A 21,796-nucleotide genomic window follows, 5' to 3' on the forward strand; every position below is an offset into this window, starting at 1 on the left:
GAGAAGACATCAGTTATTTAATGAGCTATTCATTTATGTTATGTTTATTTCCACAGTCAGATGAGGGACTAGGGTTCAGGGAAACTGCAACAATTACCCAAAACGTAAAGGTAGGAGTCCAGCCCAAGTCATTCCAACTCCAACATTTTCGCTCTTGAAAAGAACTTTCCTTGCTTTGGACAAGAATGTAGAGTTTCCCTTTAAGCACCTCAAGCCAGAGTAATGGTCTCCCCGGGTCCCCACTTCGGGCCGGTGGGGGTGGCCGAGGCCAGCCGAAGACGTGCGTACATGCGTACGTGCGTGCGTGCGTGAGAGCGTGCGAGGCCGCGGGGTGGGCCGCGCGCGCCGCGAGTGTTCCAGCCAGGACCACGGATCGTTGTGCTCGCCTCACGCCGGCCCGAGTTCGCAGCAGCGCTGGGGGCCCCGGGCCTGTGACCACAAAGAGGGAGCCGAGGGCCGGGCGGGAGCACGGTGGCGGCAGCTGAGGCCCAGGCCAGGCCCCCTCCCCTCAGCCTCCCGCCTGCCCGTCTGCCACGCCCCCGCCGGCGGCGCCGCGCCCCTCCCCCAATCGCCATACTAGGGCGGTGCGGGGGCCGCGCGCGAAAACATGCGGGAGAAGCTGGAGCTGAGGCTGGAGTCGCTCTTGGGGACCGAGCCCGCCGTCTACCCGTGGCCGCTGCCGGTCTACGTAAGTGCCGCCCGTCCCCTCCTCCCGGACCCCCTCCCTTCTTCCCCCACGGCGCGCGCTGAGCCCACCGAGAAACGGAGCGACTCGAGTCTCCAGACCCTCTTTGGATCCCCCCTTCCCGCCCCGCCGTGGTTCTCCGCGGCAGTTTCCAGCCCCCGCGCGCAGAGTGGGCAGAGGGGAGCCGGCGCCGGCCGGGGGCGCCGACTCGGCCGCGGGGACCCCGCGCTTCCGAGGGGCGCCCGAGCCGGTCTGCGGTTGGCTCTGCAGGGCTGGGGACCCCGGTTCCCCCGGGCCTGGACTGCCGGCGGGCTTGCCCTTCTGTACTTTAGGATCTGACATGTAGGGTTTCTTTTTCCTGGTAGTGTATTCTTAGCGCTGTCAACGTGCTTAGTTGTTTTTTTTTTTATTTTTCAGGGCACCCTTTCCTCCCTCACTCCAGTTTTTTTTTGTTTCTGTTTTGTTTTGTTTTAGTTAGGCATTTTGTTCCTCTGATCTTGAGTGGGTGGGCTGGCAGGACACTTGGAGAGGAGGCGTTCTGTCCCCTGACCTTGAGTGGCCTTTGGAAAATGACAGGCCAGTCGGAAATTTACACAGGCGTCCGGTGATTGTAGAAATGCAGGGTGTCCGGCTAGGTGGGCGCTCGGCCTCTCGTCCCCCGTGGCGGCGTGGTGCGCGTGTTCCTTGTCTCAGGGTTTACGCTTGAGCCCCGCAGCCCACCTTCCGGAGGGAAAGCGCAGCGGGCGTCTTGGGCCGGCGCCTTTGGGGCGCCCTTTCGTGCGCTCGGCTTGCGGGGGACCGTCCTCCAGGCGACCCGGCCCTCGCGCGGGCTCCGTGTGTGTCAGTTTGTGGAAAGTGTGTCGCGGCCGGGGTCGGGGTCGGGACGCTGGGACCGCCTGGGAGCCGATGTTGACTCCCGGGCCCCGGTTCCCCGCAGTTATCTGAGGTCCGAGGGTTTCCAGCCCGCCACCGCGCACTGGCGCTTTCTATTTTTTGCCCTTCCTGTGCCTGGAGGCGCGGCTGAGCCTGAGCTCAGGCTTTTCTGGTTGGGTAACTCCGGGTGGCCCTGGTGGGCGGCCTGAGCAGTGGGCAGGGCGGGGAGACATCCCAGGGGAGGGACACTGAAAGTGGGGAGAACCTTCAGAAGTCCAGCTGATCCACTTGCCTCGCCTCCCCGCCCCTCTTACTGCACTTGTCATGCACGGGTTGGCTGGCCGGCACATTTTTCAAAATGTAATCATTTGTTTATCCTTAGTAGCCGTGAAGCATAGTTCACTTGTAGTGCACAGTTGTAGGAGTTTTGACATTTGATCGCCGTCAGGAGGCAGAGCAATCCTGTCATGCCATTGGCTGCCCTTTGGCGCCAGCGCGCCTCTAGTTTCTTGGCCGCTAATCTCCTGTCTGTCCCTAAGGTTTTGGCTGTTCCAGAAAGCCAGATAAACGGAACAACAGCATGTAGCTTTTTGATTCTGGCTGCTTTAGCTCAGCAAAACCTATGCGAGATTCATCCCGCGTTTGTTTTTTGTTGTTGTTGTTTTAAACATTGATTTAGTTAGTTATTTACTTGGCTGTGCCGGGTCTTAGTTGCGGCACATGGGATCGTCATTGGCGCGTGCAGTATGTTTTCGTTGCAGCGTGCGGGATCTAGTTCCCTGAGCAGGGATGGACCCCGGGCCCCCTGCATTGGGAGCGCCGAGTCTTAGCCACTGGACCACCAGGGAAGTCCGTCATCCCTGTTGTTGCGGGTATGAGAAGCCACTCCTTTTTCTGGCTGTGTTGTATTCCATGTTCCGTTTGTCCATTCACCTGCGGGTGGCAGGACTTGTGGGATGTTTCCAGTTTTGAGGGGATCAGGAATAAAGCTGCTGTAAACATCCCAGGGCAGGTTTCCATGTGAACTTGGGTTTTTACCTCACTTGAGAAAATGCTCAGGAGTGGGACTGGGATCTGTGCGAAGCGTATGTTTAACAACCCTTCTGCATCTTAGAAATTGGTATTTTTGAGTATTGGAAGAGTTTAGAAATGCACTGTGACCCAGCACCCAGGGACTTGAAACGAAGTTGAAAGTTCATCTGGAGATGGTCACGTTGTCCCCGTCTCTGTCTTTTATTCGAGGCAGAGCAAGGCCACAGATTTGTAACCCTTGTAAGGAAGGCTTCGTGTGTCCAGGCCCTGGCAGGACCTGGCTTTCTAGTGGTGGGCGGTGCTGAAGTGGAGAGAGCGTCTTTCCCTTGCTGGCCGGACCTCGCTTGGCAGGGTGCGGGGTGTGCTGCCTGCCTGGCCGGGCGCTCTTTCTGCCGGTCAGCAGCCGTTCCTGGTGTGTCTGTCCTACTACCAGGCAGGCGGTCAGGGGCCCTAGTGAAGTGCTCAGCGAGCCGCAGCCTTCCCAAAGCTTTGCGGGTAATGTCTGCTACCCTCCCATTTCCCTGCTGAGGAATTTTGCTTTCTCATGGGAAGTGAGGGGGCATTCCTTTTAAGAGTTCATATTTTGTGATGACTCGATGCTGAATACGTTAAGAAAATGGGCTCCTTCCAGAAGCTTAACTTCTTAGAAGGTCAGATTACTCATGTGACCGCACGTTTGAAATGAGTGAGCTTGTTTGTTCATTGATTCATTCATTCGGCAAGCACCTCCTGGATATTTAGAGTGAGCGTTCCAGGGGGCGCGGAGGACAGTAGACAGTATTCTTTTTTTTTTGATTTTTGAATTTAATTTAATTTATTTTTTTATACAGCACATTCTTATTAGTCATCAGTTTTATACACATCAGTGTATACATGTCAATCCGACTCGCCCAGTTCAGCACACCACCATCCCCACCCCACCCCACCCCCGTGGCTTTCCCCACTTGGTGTCCATATGTTTGTTCTCTACATCTGTGTCTCAACTTCTGCCCTGCAAACCGGTTCATCCGTACCATTTTTCTAAGTTCCACATATATGCGTTAACGTACGATATTTGTTTTTCTCTTTCTGACTTACTTCACTCTGTATGACAGTCTCTAGATGCATCCACGTCTCAACAAATGACTCAATTTCGTTCCTTTTATGGCTGAGTAATATTCCATTGTGGATATGTACCACCACTTCTTTATCTATTCGTCTGTCGATGGGCATTTAGGTTGCTTCCATGACCTGGCTATTGTAAATAGTGCTGCAGTGAACATTGGGGTGCGTGTGTCTTTTTGAATTATGGATTTCTCTGGGTGTATGCCCAGTAGTGGGATTGCTGGATCATATGGTAATTCTATTTTTGGTTTTTTAAGGAACCTCCATACTGTTCTCCATAGTGGCTGTATCAATTTCCATTCCCACCAGCAGTGCAAGAGGGTGCAAGAAGCTAACCTTTTAGCTTCTTTTTGTTCCTTGATTGTAGTTAAGCTTCATCTTGCCTCAGGGCCTTTGTATTTGTTTTTCCCATGTTTTGGAAATATTATTTCCAGAAAAATTGTCCATAAATGATTCCTTTCTATTCTTTGGCACTCATCTCTTAAAGATATTTTTTCCTTGATTGTCCTACCGGCCTAACTTAGTCCCAATTTATCAGATTACCTTACTTCTTTCACAGAATAATCATAAAAACAAATATTATCTTTGGTGTCTCTTTGTATTTAGATGAACTTCTTCCCAAAGAACTCAAGCCCCACAGTGACAGAGGTTGTTACCTTTCTTATCCCTTATTCTGTGTCTTAGAACTGTGTCTGGCATGTAGTAATCACTCGAGGTCTGTTGACTGTGTAAAGAATATGTGAGTAGATGAACAGATTTGGAGTTATTTAAGGTCGCTCTTAATGATGGCTGGTGTTGGTGATTAGATTAAAATTGTAGGTTTTAGAGTTGGAAGTGATCTTGCTGAGTCTCAGAGCTACGGCAAAACTCTCCCTACTGTAGCATCCCTGACAGATGATCAAGTCTGAGCTTGAATGACTGTATATGAAAGACCCTAACCAGGGCAACCTCGTAGCTTTCTTCAAGCAGATCACAGCCTTCCGTGGGAGTTTGCTCCCTATTAGTCAGCTGTAATTAGGAGAAAACGGTTTGATTTACCCAGAATCATCTTCTCTCAGTCTCCTCGTTCTAGTTCCTAGAGAATAGACAGGACAGAGTTTCCTCTAAATTACATCCTTTGGGTTTGCACTCCGGCTTGTAACAAAATAAGCACCACGCTGTGGCAAAATTCCCCTTGATTGTCTGCCACTTGTTGCTACATTCCTTGTTAGTGTTTAGAAATAATTTGTCTTAATGTTCCACATTATAATTGATGGAGTACAGAAGTAAAAGAGATCTCGGGGTTATGTCAGAAGCAATCAGACAGATATTTTAACTTACCCTTTTAATGTATTTAATGCTGACACTGTGAGGAATTGAGCAGTATAGTCACCGCGTTATTGCCATTGCTGAAAAAATGTCTTTATGGTGAAATTTATGGTCACTTTGAAAGCATTAGCTGATGGGGGAATTGTCAGCTACATCTTAGAGCACTGAGCATTTCTCAAAAAGTTGTGATACAAAACACCCCTGTCTTTTCTTGTATTTCTGTTACATTCACCTACTTCACAAAAAGCATTCGTCATATTCCTGAAATAATGATGGGCTTAGTTGAGATTCTTTTGGGTCCTAAGGGACCAACATGTGTGCATAATAGTGTCGAGTTACACAGAGCCTGGATGTTTGGCTCCAGACTGAAAGCCCCATGGAGTCGTTTTTTCACATCTGTTCACCAATGTGTATGAATGGGAGAAAACCAAAGTTCTGGTTTGTTTGATCAAGGGGAGCCACACTCCTTTTACTTTTGCTGTGACAAACAAGTAAAGAGGTGTAAAATATCTGAAAAGAGCCTCTTAAGGCTTGGTAGAATGCTTAAGTGGGATGTAGAGAATATACAACAAAAAGAAGAGCAAGTGAGTACTGCTGGCAAACTTTTTCAAGGACAGCTAACAAGTTAATAATAGTAGTAACAACAATAGTAAGATTGATTTTCAAAGACTTAAGAGTGGCGTGGATTCCTAACCACTCTACATGTATTAATTCCACGCCACAGCCCTGTAAAATGGGTGAGGTTATTAAGCCCTTGATTTTCAAAGAGGAAGTGGAACACAAAGAAGTACCACTCCTGAACTCCCACCACTAATAAGTGGTGGAGCTGGGGAAAAAAGATTCAGGCAAATTAATTTTAGAGTTAGTGCTCTTCACCCGTAGGTTATATCCCACAGGTAATATTTGCACATTTTTAAATCACTTTACAAATACTATTTTTACCCCTAAAGTACACAGGGAATACCCAGGGAAATTGGCATTCTAATTATTTTTATATCTTTGCCAATAATCTGTTAACTAAAATGTTTCCTTTTTTTCTGATACTTTTACAAGTCATTAATTGAATGTTGCTCACTTTTAAGGCCAATCTGTGAGACATTATTTAACTTGTCTACTCTAAAGTTCCAGCATTAACTCAGGTGGGGCTTCACCAAGTACTGATCATGGGACCTTGGCCTCTCATTGCCTCAGTTTCCTCATTTGTAACATGGGTATAATAATAGGCTTATTTCATATGCCTATGAGGAGGAAAACTATATATATATGTGTGTGTGTCTATATATATGTATTTAAACAGTGTCTTAGAATAGTGTCTGGCATGTGATAAGCATTATAGAAGTATTGACTGCTGCTACTAGTACTGTTATTATGAGAACTAACTGTTGAGAATAATCCTTCATATAGTGGTTTATTCCACTGAAGGTAAAGGAAACTCATAGAATATTAGAAATCAGATTAAACACAGAAAGCCAGTAAAATATACCAGGACAGAAGATGATGAGAGTGTGAAAGCATAGAGGAAAAAAAATGGTTTTTGTTTTTCTTTTTCTTTTTTAAAGAAGGAAAGAGCCTAGAAATAGGACAAAAACTATTCATTGCCTATACTGACATGGAGATCGCTGGTGACCTTCATAAGTAAAATTTCAGGACAATGGGCAGAGAGATTATGGTGAGAGAAGTCAGATGGATGTAAATTATAGAGTAAATGGGACGTGAGGAAATGGAAACAATATATGATGATAACAATTTTGAAAAGTTCAGACATGAATTGGCTAAAGAAGATATGCAGGGATTAGAGGAGGAGGGAGGCTTTCATGTTACACGTATAGTTTTTAACATTTTAAGTTGGAGTTACTAGTCTAGAATGAGGTTGAATTTTGGCAAGAATCATTCATAAGGAGTAGATGGGTTGTAGAAAATGCAGTGCTGTGAAGTACTTGAGAAGATGAGAGAAAATGAAATGCTATCTGTAGTGCACGTGGCCTTTGAACTTGAACTCCTGTAGTGAAAGGGAATACAAAGATCAATGCAAATGCTAATGAATTAACGGATTTGGCAGTGGACTATTTACTGACTTCTGTGTTCCTAATGAGTTATGAAGCGCCTCACCAGCTCAGAGTGAAGGAAGTAGAGAGGATGGAGGAAAATTTGAGGAGGGTAGGGAAAGCTTCTAAGAAAATAGTCCTTAAGGAGAATTAGAAAGAACTTACTGTAAGTCAGAGCAATATTTCCAGTCTTGAAAATCCATTTGAAGTTGGTGATTATTAATTTATTGGAATACCAATTTGCCCTGCCACATGATTTTTCTCCAGCTACCTGGATATAAGTTACACAGAGGCAGAAAAGAATGAGAGATAACAATCGAGGGAAAATACAATTAGTATTTTTTTTACCTTTTTCCACTTCCCTGCTCCAACTCTGGGGAGCCTTCATGGACATGGCTGCCCTCCCAGCCTCCAGCAGCACTCTGTTATCAAAGAATTCAAAGAAATGGAACATAGGATTCCAACTTATTAATTTAGCAAAATCAAAAATTGTATATAATGTTTTCTGTTGGCAAAGATTTTTGCAATATAATTTGGTTCCATCTTTTGACAAGTAATTTGGCAATGTCTAGCAAGATAAAAATGTTAATAGCTTTTTACACATTAATTCTAATTCTGGAAGCTTATGCCGATAAATAATTTATAATCCAGAAAATTATTATATAAAGATGCTCATTGTCATGTCATTTGTAATAACAAAAAATTGGAAACACCTTTAATTGTTAACAATAGGAAAACAGTTTAGGAAATTATATCCGCTTAGTAGAAAATGACACAGTTACTATATTATACTTACAAGATGATGGAACAAAATAAAATAATGCTTAATAAAGAAAGAATGAAGAAAGCTGACCTAAAATTGTGTCTTCCTTATGACAGCAATTATGTAAACATATCAATATTTATTAAAACTTACAACCAAAATAAAGTTTTAAAAGCTCTGTACCAGTAATGGGGATTTTATGTTTGTTTCAAAATATTTTTTAACATATAACTCTTATAATTTTGTTTTGTCTGCTCCTTTTCTTAAGAATTTCTGATTATTACCTCATTTTTCATTTCATAGTTTCAAATAAAGTCAGCAATTTTATCATCAGAGAAGATTAGACTTATTTGACAGTTCATAATTCCAAGTTATTTGGTATAAAAAGACCATATACACTTGTAGGCGCTTTCAAAATAAAATTTCGAGAATTTTTTTTTTTTTGCTTAGTCTTTCCTAGTATGGAGATTAAGCAAACTACCTAAAATTGCTAGCCATTCTTTTTTCATTTTTCTCATTTTATTGATTTATCTTGCCCTTCACAGAAATGATAACAAATGAGTGTGCAGTTGCATCTGCCAATTTCTTAAATCCTCTATTATCCACATTATGAAATCATACTAGTATGAATACTTCCAGTATTTTCAGAGCTCTTTAGTTAGTATACTTTAGCATTCTGTATGAAGTATCTTATGTAAGTGTAAAATTTAGACTCAACTTCTGGAAGCTTTTGATTTCTTAGTTCAAAAGTGAGAGATCCTTAGTTCAGCCATAAGGTTAACAATTACTTGTATAGTAAGAAGCTCCTCATTTATTGTTTTATGGGTACCTGGCAGCTTTCTTGCCATTTCTCAGAAGTTCTCTATTAAACACATCCTCCCTCCCTCCCTCCCTCCCTCCCTCCCTCTCTCTCTCTCTCTCTCTCTCTCTCTCTCTCTCTCTCTCTCTCTCTCTCTCTCTGTCTGTCTCTCTCTCACACACACACACACACACATTGTGATTAAAAGCACAGATTTTGGCATTATGAAATCTAAGGTTCAATTTCCAGTTCTGTAGTTTCTGGGCCACTTCACTTTAGGCAAGTAACCTAATGTCTCTGAACCTTGTTATTTTCATCTGTAAAATAGAAATTACAATTATATCAGACAATCCTCAAAACATCCGTAATGATTTTAGAGTTTCAGAGTCAGGTAAAAGCAGGCACTCAGTAAATGGCTAGTACTTTTATTACTTTATTATTATTTAGGTCTTGGTTTTCCTTGAGTCTGTGAGTCCCCATAATGAAATGTAATTTCCAGTAGATTGAGTAACACCTGTTTTCACCAAAAATTTTAACTGAGTTCATTACTTTCTGTGCAACCCAGATTAGTTTTCTGCCTCTTTTTCTGTGCCGTATGTAGGTGTTCAGTAGATTTATTTCATAAATGTATGAATGCATGAACGCGTAGATGAATTTTTAAATGCTTCTTTTTGAGAAGGTAGAACAAATGTGACACAGTACAACAGATAAGAAAATAATCCATGGAAAAAATGGCAAAGTCATGTATGTGCCCAGGGCCAGCCTAAGAAGAATTGCCTTTTTTTTTTTTAAAGGAAAAATGTGTTGAATAGCTTATTTTAATTATTTTGAAAAGTTAAGTACAGGGACTTCCCTGGTGGTCCAGTGGTTAAGACTTCGCCTTCCAGTGCAGGGGGTGTGGGTTCAATCCCTAGTCGGGGAGCTATGGTCCCACATGCCTCACAGCCAAAAAACCAAAACATAAAACAGAAGCAGTATTGTAACAAATTCAATAAAGACTTTAAAAAGTGGTCCATATCAAAAAAAGAAAAGTTAAGTACAAAAATTTGCTGATGATTTACATATTTAGGACCAATAAAATACTGTGAGATTAGCTGTACTAAAACAGAATGTTGAGCTACATTCACATTAAGTGACATTATATAGTCTAAATTTATGGAAAACTTTTGAGATGGTGAGTGACCTTTGAGCAGAAAAAGACAGAAGGAGAAATGGCCTTTTCTACATTCTATCGTGCCTCTAAGTAAAATGCATGGTAATCTAGCTACAAAGCTATATGTCATTTGGCTTTAGGCACCTACTGTGATTTACTTTGTGAAGATCAGATTTTGCCATGGAGAGGATTTGTAAAAGTATTGCACATTCCAGTACTGTTGGCAACCACAGCTACCAAAAACTCCAATTTAAATTGATGAACCTAATATCATATGATAGTATCATTTCCTTGTGGGTGTTCTGGGAAAAGGTGGGTAGGAAATGTATAAAAGTGAATACTTTATTGAGTGAAATAACAATTCATCATTTTGAAAACATAAAATACATTAAAGTTGTTATAGCATCATACATTAATGTTTCACTGTATTTTAGACATGGCCTACAATCAATGTTTTCTGCCCTTTGAAACAGAACCATGCTTGTGGTATGCATTAATCATATAAAAGATTAAACACTGGAAAGCAATTCAGCATTTAAAGACAATTTGCTTTGATTTATTCAGTGGGTTCTCCTAAAAAGTTAATACCAAGAATTATTGCTTGTTAAATTGGAGTTACAAATTCTTTCAGAGTTACTTAGTATTTTCTTTAATATCAGTATCAAGGAAGGCAAAGCAAATTTACATATTTATTAGGAAATACAGGCACATAATCATAAAACAAGAAAACACAACGTTTTTATAGACTTTATTTTTTAGAAGTGTTTTAATTTTACAGAAAAATTGAGGAGATAGTATAAAGTGTTTCCATATACACTATACCCATTTCCCTCTATGATGATCAACTTATATTAGTATGTTACATTGTTACAATCAATGAACAAATATTGATACATTATTGTTTACTATAGTCCATACATTAGTCCAGTTCCTTAGTTTTTACCTAATGTCCTTTTTCTATTCCAGGATTTCATCCCAAGCATCACATTACATTTAGTTGCCATGTTTCCTTAGGCTCCTCTTGGGTTTGATAGCTTCTCAGATTTTCCTTGCATGACCTTGGCAATTTTGAGTAGTTAGGTTTGTGTAGGATGCCCACTACTAGAATTTGTTTGATGCATTTTTCATGAATATTGGGATTATGTGTTTTGGGGACGAAGACCACAAGAGTAGAAGGGTTATTTTGTCAGATCACATCAAGTGTACAAAGTATCAATGTGCATTATGAATGCTGAGGTCGACCTTGATCACCAGGCTGAGGTAGTGTTTTTCAGGTTTCTCCATTGTAAAATTACTGTTTTCCCTTCTCCATATTGTACTTTTTGGAAGGAAGTCAATATGCTCAGCCCACAACTAAGGAATAGAGAGAGAGTTATGCTTAAGATGGAGTACTACATAAACTATTTGGAATTCTTTTGCACTGGGGATTTATCTATTCTCCCGCATTTATTTATGTATCCAATTATTTATTTATATCAGAAGAACTCATGGATTTTTATTTTATACTTTGGGTTATAATCTAATTCTACGTTAGTTACTTTGTTCCTCAAATTGCTCTAGTCCTGACCCTTGTGAACTCTTTTCAGTTCAGTGGCTCGTGTGCCACTCTGAGGTATCCCCATCCTATATATTTTTTTGGAACTTCCTTACTTTCTGACACTATAAGATGGTCTTGTATATAAATCTTGTATATTTACTGCCCCAGTCCTAGAATCAGCTATTTCTTCAAGGATAACTAGGTCTTTTTAGTGGAGAACAGTATTAGACAGCAGGATCTGGGTGTGGGGTGTGCTAATTGCTGCCCGGATGTCATTGCTTCTAGGTCTTCTCAGCTGACAGAGCAAAGAGATAATATGTGTGTACATTACCCATGTATATGCACATATCTATAAGTATCTCTCTACATAACCATGTGTATTAAGGTAATATGAAGCAATATTAAGCTAAACATGAATGTATATTGATGTTTCCAACTTTAATCTGTTACCACATAGATCATCTTAGCCTCATCTCTTGCTTATCTTTAAATTTCAACTCCAGCCAAACACTTGACTTTTAGAAGTATGAAAATCAAATTGTAACTACTTTGGGAAGCCACATCATCTAGCAGAATAATTCTTAAAGGGCAAGGTGTATATCATCAAATTTTAATTTACAGTCAGCAGTACTTTGTAACATCCATAGGCCTCCAGACCATAGGCCTCCAGGCCTCCAGACCATCTTCCAAGAAGATGAAGTAGCCCGTTTCTCCCAGGTTCTTCCACTTAAAACTAAAGCCCTGAACATAACAACAAACAAACATAGGAAGACACTGAAAGGTGGAAATGAGAAGGCAGGCTTAACTAGGGACTTTGGGACTTGAGGAATAACATGGTGGTGAGTCCCCTGTGTTTCCTGTTGCTTCCCATACATCCTGGAGAGGGTATTACAGGAACCCCCAATCAATAACCACCAACAGAACAACAGACAAAAAAGCTTCAAAAAAGAAAACACAAAACCCCCGTTCCCCCTAGCCAAGGTATGAGGAAAGGGGTTGCCAAAGACAGAAAACCATTTGGACAATAATATGCACACTACTCGAGCCAAGTGCCAGTGGAATATTGCACCCATCCCCCATGTCCTGTGGTTTCAGTTGGGCCAAGCTAGGATTTGATCTTCCACACCACCCCACTCCTGCCCTCCAGAAGAGGCAGCGCTCTGATTCGCCACCAGGGCTGTTTCAGTGTGGTGCAGTGGTGAGCTGAGCCTCCACCCCTTTGCATTAGCAAAGAGACTTCCAAAGGTGGTGCCTGACAGGCTAGTTAACACTGGGCTGCCCTCACACAGTCGTGGGGTCCAGTGGTGGGACCTAGCCTCCGTCTCTCCCTGACATCAATAAGAATAGGATGTTACAGGTTGGAGGGAGTAGGCACCCCACTAACCCCCAACACATGGTGCCAGTGAGACCCAATGGGGTGCTGAATCCCCATAACCGTCCTGAGGCAGTAAGACAGAACGAGATGGCACCAGCAGGGCTAGTTGGCAGTTCTCTTCCTCTTACCCTGGTGTCAGTGGGGCCAGCAGGTAGCTGACCCTCTACCCACACCCGGCATCAACAAGAAGGAATGAAGTGGGAGGAAGGACAGCAAACACTTCACTTCTCCCCTGCCCTGGTGTCAAGAAATCTACTGGGGAGATGAACTTGCACTCCTACTAAAAGGCAACACAATGATATTAATGTTCCCACTTTTGGGGGGAAGGTGTCAGAAGGGCCAATAGGATAGCTGAACTTCTACTTGATCTGTCTGCAGTGAGACAATGTAAGTGCCCACTTTTGCTGGGGTATTGACAGTAGGGCCCAATGGAAATCTGTACGTAACCCCCCAGTCCTCATACTACACCTCCAATAGGATGACTTCCTCCTAAAAAGTAATAATAAAATTAAATGGGATACAGAGTCATGTAATAACTCACAATGTTTAGAATACAATTGAAAAATACTCATGGCACCAAGAACCAGGAAATCACAGAATAAATGAGAAAAGACAATAAACCTACACCAGCACTGAGAGAAAACATCTATTGAAATTATCAGACAAGGATTTTAAATAAGCTGTCACATAAATGCTTCAATTAGCAATTATGTGTTCCTTGACAGAAATGGGAAACAGAAAATGTAAACAAAGAACTAGAAGTTATAAGAATAAAAACAAATGAGAACAGTAGAACTGAAAAATACAACAATCAAAAAACTTTGCTCAAGAGTAGAGTGGAGATTACAAAGCATAGAATCATGAACTTAGAAGAGATCAATACAACGTACCAAATGTACAGAGAAAAATAGACTGAGGGGTAGAGATGGGAGAAAGAACAGGATCTCAAGAACCTGTAAACAGTAACAAAAGCACTAACATTCATATCATCAAAGTTCCAGAATAAAAAAAGAGAGCAAGTGGGACTGACAAAGTATTCAAAGAAATAATGACTAAAAAGTTCCCAATTTTTTAGAAGACATAAGCACAAATTCAAGAATCTGAGCAAACCCAAAGAGGAAAAACACAAAGGTATCCTTGTCAAGACGCGTCATAATTAAACTTCTGAAAAGTAGAGACAAAAAAAATCTTGAAAGTGGACAGGCAGAAACAATGCATCACTTATTGAGAAACCAATTCCAATGACAGCATATTTCTTGTCTAAAACTATGGAGTCAGAAGCATTGACATAACATTTTTCAAGTACTAAAAGAAAAGAACTCTCAGCCACAAATTCACACTTTTTATATCCACTTTCTTGTTTGACTTATATTAATGGACTACTAACTCATCTTTCTATATCCGGGCCTGCCATCACACTTCTCCAAAAATCTAGTCACAGTATTTCCAGAGTGATCTTTCTGAAAAAGAAACAAATTTTTCTTATAAAAATACCTGATTGTGTTATGAAACTTTTCTCTCTTCTAAGTTACCAGGTAAAATCCTTCAATGGATTCCCATCTTTCTTGGAGTAAAATCTCACATCCAAACTCTCTTTGTCCTTTTGGGCTGCTGTAAGTTTATACGGCAGGTTGGGTGGCTCATAAACACCAGGAATTTTTTTTCTCACGGTTCCAGAGGCTGCAAGTTCAAGAATAGGGTGCCAGTATGGTCAGATGAGGGCCCTCTTCTGAATCACAGACTTCTCATTGTATCCTCACATGGCAGAAGAGCTTAGGGAGCTCTGTGGGGTCTCTTTTATAAGAGCACTAATACCATAATGATTTCCCAAAGGCCCCACCTACTAATACTATCAGCTACGGAAATTAAGATTTCAACGTATGAATTTGGAGGGGAACACAAAGACTAGACCGTAGCACTTACTATACATACATGGACCATGCATGATCTGGCTTCTACCACCCTCTCCATTGTCTTCTTTTCTTACACTCCAGCGAGCATTTCTCTTTTTTTTTTTTTTTTTTTTTGCGGTACGCGGGCCTCTCACTGTTGTGGCCTCTCCCGTTGCAGAGCGCAGGCTCAGTGTCCATGGCTCACGGGGCCTAGCCGCTCCGCGGCATGTGGGATCTTCCCGGACCGGGACACGAACCCATGTCCCCTGCATCGGCAGGCGGACTCTCAAACACTGTGCCACCAGGGAAGCCCCAGTGAGCATTTCTTATACTGATTATGAATGGAACTCCTTTCTGGACTGATCCTTAACCATTCATTTTCTGGCAACCATGAATTTATCTTCTCTTTTCCTCAAAACTTCACCCTTCCTTCATGTTACATATCCATTTCAATTGCCTTCTACAGGAAGCCCTACTGATATCGCCCATATACTACTGTCCACAGCATGAATTAAGGTCTTACCGTGTCTTCCTATAGCACTCTGTAATATCTTTTACGGTAACTATGGATCTTCTTATTTGAGTGTCACAGTACATTGAATTCTAGGTGGCACTATAATGATTTTAGTAACAGTAACACTGGTGCCTAGTTTAACCCATGACATGCTTTAGGTGTTCAATAAATGTTTGTTGAATGAGTGAATGAATGAATGGTCAATTTGAAATCTTAATCATGTTACTTTTCCAAAATCTGTTAAAAGATACCACAGTTTTCCAGAAGATTAGGGAGTTAGGACCTTAAACTTGATTTAACAGAGGAAATTTTTACTCATACATCATGCTTAAATACCTCAAAGTAAAACCATAAACCCAGGAATTTAAGGTTATCCATTTGGACTTTCAAGCCAATAATTAATATCTCCTGTCCCGACTGTATTAGATGGTTTCGATGCTCCACTCATATCTCCCCAGCACTCATCATTCCAGTATATGCTGATAGAATCATGCTGCCACCTGCAATTATCCACCTTAGGGCAGGCCAGAAGTGTACAGGAGTATCTGGGTGTAGCTTTCAACCAAGGACAGAGGGGACTGGAAGATAAGTACTTCAAGTTTCTCACCGATTCTTGGGATAACTCTGAGACATGTTCTGTAGAGTTTCACAGAACTCCCCTGAAGTACTGGCAGCAGTTCCCTGCAGGAGTAATTTATTCGGTAATGCACCTCTGTTGGCTTCCTTCCATGCCTCCATTCTCAATTCCCACTCCACTTCTGAGTTTTCTGGAAGCACCTCCCAGATGAGCAGTTTGCATTCAAATTATTGCCTCAAGTTCTGCTTCTAGGGGAATTCAATTGATAGCCTCCTAACAACCCAGTGCTCCTTACAGAGCCGTCACTGGTACAAGTACCAAGGCACGGCACATTACGTATCACTCCTCCTAAATCCTAATATTTTTAAACAGATAGGAAAGAGCATGACCTTGAAGAGAAAAAGAGTTTATATGAGGATGGCCAATGGATAAAGGGAAGGAGAGACAGTGCCATTTGTTTTCCATTAATGATAGTGTGAAATTTATGGGCAGATGGTCTTACAGGTGTGACTATAATTTGAGGAGCCTGCTCCCTTGGTTACAGAAGACTGCTATTGTTATTATTATGGAACCACAACCTCATGACTTTATTGTTTCACTTGATGTAACCTTCCCCTTTACCCTTAAATCTTTCTACATCACTGAATTGCAGCCAATAGATTTATTTTCTCCCTATGGCTCCATCACAAAAAAAGACACACATGTGCGCGCGCACACGCACACGCACACACACACACACAGAGTTTTGTGTATGCCAGTGCTAGAAAAGACAAGCTCATGGTGCATGTATGCAATGGATATTGTACATTACAGGTCTCTGTGAAATAGTCTTCTGCAGGTTCCTATGTTTATTTTATGAATAATTAACTTTAGTAAAGTTAATTTCCTGATGATCTTGTTGAAGACTGAAGAAAGGAAGTAAATTGTAAAGAAAAAGACTTCGAAACTTGCCCTTCTTGCCCTCTCTTTGTGTCTTGATGAACAAAGGATAACTGGGCCTTTTTTGAAGTCTTTGCTTGAGTTGAAGACACAAAATGCAACCTGTACTCTTATCATAATATGTTCAGTTTATGAGTACACAAACTTATAAACCGTGAATTTCCCTAAAGTTATTATACCATTTAGAAGATGTTTGCTTGGACGTTTACTTAAAACCAAACAATTGAGGTCTATATGTCCAAATAATTTCCTTCTCTCTTGCTGTCTCCATTTCAGTCTCCTGAGTTTCTGGGAAGGCCTGGTTTCCCCAAAGGAATGATTTCTGGTAGAAGTCTGAAGGTCTGACCCAAGAAAAACAAATCCAGTACAGCCAATGAATTGAGGACAAGAAGGTTTCCAATCAGGTAGGAACATTTAATCTCATACATTACGATCACCTTAAGTAAGGTGTGCTGATAGCTGGATATGATTTAACTGCTTGGAAAAAGATGCATATATATTATATAACCTACCCCACAGGGAAGCTGTTCTCAATTCCCTTAGAGGTTGTGGTGTTTATCAGAGAGTGCCTTGGGGGGAAATGAATACAATAACAGTATGATGCTTTTTTTTTTTTATTTTTAGCTCATTGTTGCCAAGTACACTTGGTGATCTTGGTGCCTGTGGTTTAATCCCAGGAGGTTAGACATGTGGAACAGCACATTAACCCTCTTTAGTATTTTCTCCCAAGACAAATCATTTTTATAGGTTGTCTCCATGGTCTTCTAGTTGCTTATCAAAATTAAGCATCAAGTCTTCTAAGTGAGCAATAGCCCCAGTCAGTGTGAGGAAATCAACTTGGTTCTTATTGGGGCACAGCTTCTTGGTCTTGGCACAAAGTGAGTTCACATAGGGAGTTAGAAGGAGGAGAATGGGGCATGCGAAAGGGGAGTTCTGTGTTCTCATTTACCTATGCATGTTGAAACTCCACTGACAGCTTTATTTTCATTAGCAATTTGTGATAAAAACTTAGGGTAAAGGGAATAATGAAGCTGACCCATTATATGGCAGGACAAAAGATAGTAGTGACATCCAAATCAGGGCCTATCCATCTCGTTTGCAGTTATATACTGAGTGTTTAGCATAGCATTTGACCCCTCATCAGTATTCAATAAGAAGATGCGTGTTGAATGACTTAGGGATGAATTAATGAATGAAAAAAGTTAATATGGTAGAAAATGTGTTTTATCCTTGTATTTTCGTGTGTTGACTTCTGTATTTCAAGACCCAGCACTGTAACTGACACACAGAGTATAAGCAATAAAATTTGTTGAAAGAATGAATGAGTCCCCATAATTCTAAGAATCATTTTAAGACCAACACAGACCCCATATCTGCCAAGGTCTATGACAGAAGTATCCAGAGGTGAAAGCCTGGATCTCAGCTAGTGGTAGAGCTGACAGAATTTATCTAGTTTTAATAATTTACAGCTCATCCCATTACATTTAGGCATAGTACCTACATGAGCCATACAATTAAATGTTGACTGAATAACAATGCACAACCTAGAAGTTGAGAATTATGTTTTATGTGGAGGACATACTGAGGACTTAAGTCAGGAGACAGCCTCTCAGATAGCTCTGAGGAACTGTTCTGAAGAGGTAAGGGAGGGCACAGGGTATTTAGGGGTTCTTGCAAAAAAAAAAAAAAACAGGTAGTTGGAACATCAAAAGATTACTGTTAATTAAAGAAACTAGACATCTTAAGTTAATAAATTTAGCACTTTTGTATATATGGTGAGATGCAAGAATCTGGTCTCATGGAAATCAGTCCCTTGATTTGCACTTTAATTATCTAGGGCCAGTATCCTGTTTTCTCCATCCTGAATCCCCTCAGGGTGCGGCTTTGGGTGTGGCTTCAGTGGCTGACGGCTTGATGGCTATAACATCCTGTGTTACCCATAAGGCTGGCTACATTCTTTCTCCACATAAATGACTTGAATATGGATAGTAAATCTGTGGATTTGCAAAACGTTAATTCTTGGAGCATTTTTATAAGGACAAAGTTAAGGGCAATTTCAGAATCACTAGCGGCTAAAATTGCTATTTATACTTTTCCACTGGTAGGTAGTAATCTGCTGTTGCTGTCTTCAGTATTCCCAAGGGATAACAAAAGCCATTTAATTCAAGAAAGAAATGTAAAATTTAGCACAATGCAGCTTCCACAAAACCAAACACACACCCAACTCTCGCAGATATGAAGTAGTAATCTAAAATAGAATCCTGGAACTAATTGCAAAACAAGAGCAAATGTACTCATATTGGATAATTTTATTCTTTTATTAATGTTTGATTGATATATATATATATTATTAAAGTTCAGAGTTGCTATATGGAGAAATAGCTTTGTACCAATATTGTCTTTGTATGTGTTTATCAATAATGTATGAGATTGCCTCCTATGCTCCTTTTCCTTTATTCTCCTGCAGGCAGTAGATGTAGTTATCAGTTGTTTTTAAAATTTCTAGGCAGCCAAAGGACTAGTATCACTTAAATAAAGATGGCAAATTGTCCCAAAGTAGGAACAATTTTCCTTCATTATGGAACATAAAGTCCTCATGTGAAAGGGGAAGAATTTCATAGCTAAAAGCTTTAAACTACAGAAGATTTATGAGTAACTATGTATGTTGTTTCAAAGTGGACTCTCTATAATTAATGTCTAGGGGTTATCTTTGGCATATAATGGATTTTGATTTTTCAAATATTATTAGATAATATAAAAAAGAATATATTTAATTGTATGTAAGTTATGAGAAATAATAAAAACTCCTGCAAACACACCACCAAAACTAAGAACTAGAATCAAAACTGCTGAGTCTTCTCTGTTCTCTACCCTGATCCCACCTTCCTGCTTTCACCAAAGAAATCACTCTGATCTTGGCTTTATGTTCAACATCCACATAATTTTTATCTGATTTTGCTTATTATTGAGATTTATAAAATTGATATCATACTTTAGTCTTCTGTGCTTGCTTTTTTTACTCAACATTATGCTTCTAAGATTCATCCACTTTGCTTTAACTAGTGTTCATTCATTTGTACTACTGTATAATATTTTATTGTATAAATACAAGAAAATGTGTTTATTATTCTATTAATGATATTTGGGTTGTTTTGGGCCTATTATGGACAGTACTTCCATGAACATTAATGTGTCCTGGTACACATGTGCAAGATTTAACATAAGTAAAAGAGTAGACATACTAAGAGTAGAATTGCTGGGTTGTAGGGAATTCAAATAGTCAGCTTTAAAAAATAATGTTTTCCAAAGTTATGGAATCAATTTTCAGTCCTTTTGCTCTATAGCTTCACCAGTTAGAATGGCCAGTCTAGTCTTTTGTTCCCTGTTATTAGTCTGCTCAGGTTGTCCTAGCAAAATACGTCAGATTCAGTGGCTTAAAAAACAAGAGATTTATCTTCTCACAGTTCTGGAGGCTGGAAGTCCGGGATCAAGATGTTGGCAGTTTGGGGTCCTCCTGAGGCCTCTTTCCTTGACTTGCAGGTGACCACTGCTTTCTTGCTATGTCCTCACATGGCCTTTTCTCTGTGTGTGTACTTCCCTCGTATCTCTTCCTCTTCTTACAAGGACACCAGTCATATCAGTTAGGGCCCCACCATTATGACCTCATGTAACCATATTTATGTTTTCAAAGTCCCTGTCTCCAAACAGCCACATTGGGAGATGGGGCATCAACCTACGAATTTTAGGGAACACAATTCAGTCCATAACAATTTTAATTTGTATTTCCCTAATTACCGATAGGTTGAGAATCCTTTCATTTGTTTAATAGTTGCCTATGTTTCCTATTCTGTGAAAGTTCAGAGAATATCTTTTGTCCCTTTTTCTACTGTTTATCCTTTTCTTACTTATTTCTATTGTTCTTTAAATACAAGCAAATAATCCTTGGTCAGCTATATATGACACAAATAAGTTATTTCATGCCTTCTCACTTTTTTTATGTTGTCTTGTGATAAATAGCAGCTCTCAATTTTAATGAAATCAAATTTATCTTTTAGCTTAGTGTCTTTTTGTTCTACTTAAAATGTTCTTCCCTAGTTTAATGCTACCCAGATATAGTATATTTTCTACTGAAAGTTCTAGTGTATCTTTGTTTTATATTCGAGCCATTAATGCACTTACAATCAACTTGTCTGTATTACCCAATTTCTTTGTTTTCTTATGAATAATTAAGTTTTCCAGCACCATTTTGGAATGAATGGATTTTTTAGATGTGTCTGAGCTGTTCTTGACCACTCAAATAAATTGCAGAATTGGCAACCCTGCAAAACCTCTATTAAGTATTTTTATTGTAATTGTATTGACTATATAAATTAAGTTGGGGAAAATTTACATCATTATGATGAGTCTTTTCTATCCATAAACAAGATGTATCTCTCCATTTATATAAGACTTCTTTAATATCTTTCAATAAGGTTTTATTTTCTCCATAAATGTCTTGCACATTTTTATTTAGATTTATTCCTAGGTATTTTTTTTTCCATTTTAAATAATTTTTAAGCTCTCCCTTTGTTCCTGGATTATAGAAATCCAATAGATTTTTGCATCTTGAGCTTATATCTAGCCATCTTGCTAATATTGTTTTTTAGTAAGAGAGAGGATTTGCTTAGCAAAGAGGAATAAATATAAAATTAAATAAAAATGTTATGGGTCAGCTCTGGTCAATAGAACTTTGCACGATAATGGAAATGTTCTTAGTGCTGTCAAAAACTATAGGTACCTCGTGTAAGTGGAATCTGCAGTATTTGTCCTTCTGTGTCTGGCTTATTGCACTAAACATCGTGTTTTCAAGGTTCATCCATGTTGTAGCACGTAACGAAATGCCATTTCTTTTTTGGCTTAGAAAATCCCATTGTGTGTATATAGACCATAGTTTGTTATTCAACGGTTGATTGACACTTGGTTTTTTTCCACCTTGTAGGTATTGTGAATCATGCTGCTATGATCATTGGTGTACGAATATTTGTTCAAATCCCTGCTTTCAGTTCTGTTAGATGTGCAGTGTAGGTAGTAGCAGAGTTGTTGGATCATACGGTAGCTCTACGTTTAACCTTTGAGAAAGTGCCAAACTGTTTTCTACAGTGTCGTCTTGTTTTTAAACAATTATCACAAATTTTAAGCATATACAAAAGTATAAAAATAC

General features: G+C 40.3%; 1 protein-coding gene across 3 annotated transcripts in view; it reads left to right on the plus strand.

The window, feature by feature from the left end:
- The first annotated feature begins 324 nt into the window (after positions 1-324).
- The window catches only part of LOC125960473 (uncharacterized), a 46,316-nt gene continuing 24,844 nt past the window's right edge, over positions 325-21,796 (plus strand). For 2 of the 3 annotated variants that reach the window (XM_049694533.1, XM_049694534.1), the window contains exons 1-2: positions 325-688; positions 16,873-17,000. The gene's annotated coding sequence lies outside the window, so the exon portion shown is untranslated. Of the gene's footprint in view, positions 689-16,872; positions 17,001-20,060; positions 20,137-21,796 lie in introns of all 3 variants that reach the window. The other variant, XM_049694531.1, reaches the window with a different exon arrangement.

This window comes from Orcinus orca, chromosome 11, assembly GCF_937001465.1.
Source record: "Orcinus orca chromosome 11, mOrcOrc1.1, whole genome shotgun sequence".
Taxonomy (NCBI): domain Eukaryota; kingdom Metazoa; phylum Chordata; class Mammalia; order Artiodactyla; family Delphinidae; genus Orcinus; species Orcinus orca.